At 41.8% G+C, this 2,447-nt stretch overlaps 1 long non-coding RNA gene across 1 annotated transcript in view; it reads left to right on the forward strand.

The window, feature by feature from the left end:
* The window catches only part of LOC111820963 (uncharacterized), a 13,039-nt gene that overhangs the window by 6,494 nt on the left and 4,098 nt on the right, over nt 1-2,447 (forward strand). Inside the window, exons 2-3 of the long non-coding RNA XR_002824455.1 lie at nt 201-345; nt 1,829-1,974. This is a non-coding gene — a long non-coding RNA (uncharacterized LOC111820963). The remainder of the gene's footprint in view (nt 1-200; nt 346-1,828; nt 1,975-2,447) is intronic.

Below are 2,447 nucleotides of genomic sequence, written 5' to 3' on the forward strand. Positions count from 1 at the left end.
TTGGAGGTGTGGAGATGGTCAAGAAGGACAAGCTTCTAACATTTAAGGACTTTTCCTGCAGGTTGTATTTACTATTTCTAGTTCCATCCCACTGGATAGAACTTGGCCAGCCACGTGTAACTGTAAAAGAGGCTGAAAATTATAGTCCTTGTTCTGGATGGCCATGTGCTAAGCTAAAAATTGGGCATTCTATTTCCTAGGAAGAAGGAGAGAATGGATGTTCGAAGATAACTAGAGACCTTTGCCTAAATGATGAGAAGAGGACCACATGAACCACAGCCTCCCCCAGTCTGATGCCAGAAGAACTAGATGGTGCCCGGGTACCATCACTGACCACTCTGTCAGGTATCACAATAGAGGGTACCAGACAAAGCAGGAGAAAAATGTACAACAACATTCAAATTCACAAAAAAAGACCAGACTTAAACTGGTCTGACAGAGACTGGAGGAACCTCCTAGATTATAGCCCCAGGACACCCTGCTAACTTAGAACTGAAGCCACTCCCAAAATCTACCTGTCAGTCAAAGATTAGACAGGCCTATAAAACAATAGCACATGTGAGGAATGTGCTTCTTAGTTCAATCAACTATAGGAGACCAAATGGGCAACATCTGCCCAAAAGCAAAGACAATAAAGCAGGAAGGGACAGGAAAACTGGATGAATGGAAATGGGGAACCCAGAGTGGAAAGGGGGAGAGCGCTGACACGTTGTGGGGATTGCAACCAATGTCACTAAACAATTTATGTGTAAATTTTTTAATGAGAAAGTAATTTGCTCTGTAAACTGTCACCTAAAGCACAATTAAAAAATAATAATAGTGAGAAGGACCCAGTTATGTGAATATCTGGGGGGGTGGGGCGGGGAGGGACGAAAGCAAAGGGAACTGCAAGTACAAAGCCTCTAAGGGGAGTGGGAAGAGCTTGGCTGTTTATTCAAGGGCTAGAAGCAGCCAGTGTGGTTGGAGCATAGTGGAAAAGGGGAAGAATGGTACATGCAGACCACAGCAAGGAGAGTAGACTTTATTCCCATAGCAGTGGCACACCTTTGGAAAATTTTGAGCAGGGGAGTGATATAATCTGATTCATGTTTTACAACTGGACTTGGATTAATGGTAAGGACATCTGGTTAAGCATGACACATTTTTTTCTATTCTCTCCCTAATTCCACTAAAACAACAGCAAAGTCTGTTTTTTTTCCTTTTTTTCTTTTAAGCATAAAATCCACAAGAAGATAAAAAGATGTAGAAAAGAGATAACAGGATATTTAATAAATGTTTGTAAACTGAAAAACAGATGGAAGAATGATAGTTAACTAAGCAAATCTTAGAATGCTGGCAATGAAATGCCTGGAGTGAGGGGTAGGGTGGGGGAAGTAAGCCTATTTAGGAGGCAGAATCTCAAAAAGGAGTTGATGGAAAATAATGTTAAAACTCAGCTGGATTCCTAAGTATCCTCCGGATGACACCCTCCCCCTGCTCCTCTGCAATGGGATAGAGTGATTTTAGTCTCAGGTGAGTGTATGCCAAAGGCACTTTGTTCTTAGGGATAGGCACAGTTGAAAACAGGGTGAGACACCCAGCCTCCTTCCTATTGGGTTCCCAATAAACTGGTAACCAGTTTTCCACCTCTACCCCACTCCATGCCCCACCCCACTCACCTTCCTCTCTTAGCAGGGGCAAGGGTACTATCCAGAGATAAGACCTACAGATGCTGACAGCATGGGGCCCCTTAATAGAGGAGCCCCTGATAGACAACGCTACACTGAAACCCATCAGTCAACAAGACTCAACATTCAACTCATAGCTTCCTGTTTTTGTACTGTTGCAGTCTTAAATATCATGGACAGCCTGGGATCCTCAGACGTTTGTGGAAAATCTCTAACATGTAAGACAAAGACCAAAACGATGATGAGAGGAGCAGAAGAAAAAAAAAATTTAAATCACTATAATTAATATCCTCATATCATCAGATGGGTAAGAAAATTTTAAATATGATAGAAGAATTTTTTTTTAGATTTTAAATATTTATATGGTATAAGGAATTTTTAAAAAGCTATTCATAGAAAGTATCTCTAGCTACATGACTGTCTTAGTCATCTCGTACTGCTATAACAGAAATACACAAGTGGATATCTTCAACAAAGAGAACTTTATTCTCTCACAGTCCAGTAGGTTACAAGTCCAAATTCAGGGCATCAGCTCCAGGGGAAGACTTTCTGTGTCGGCTCTGGAGAAAGGTCCTTGTCATCAGTCTTCCCTTGTTCTAGGAACATCTCAGTGCAGGAACCTCATGCCAAAGGGCACACTCTGCTCCCAGCACTGCTTTCTTGGTGGTATGAGGTCCCCCTGTGTCTCTGTTTGCTTCTGTCTTTCATATCTCAAAAGCGATTGGCTTAAGACACTATCCAATCTTATATACCTCATCAGTATAACTGCCACTAATCCAT

The sequence above is a fragment of the Trichechus manatus genome, unplaced genomic scaffold (assembly GCF_000243295.1).
Source record: "Trichechus manatus latirostris isolate Lorelei unplaced genomic scaffold, TriManLat1.0 scaffold00004, whole genome shotgun sequence".
Classification (NCBI taxonomy): domain Eukaryota; kingdom Metazoa; phylum Chordata; class Mammalia; order Sirenia; family Trichechidae; genus Trichechus; species Trichechus manatus.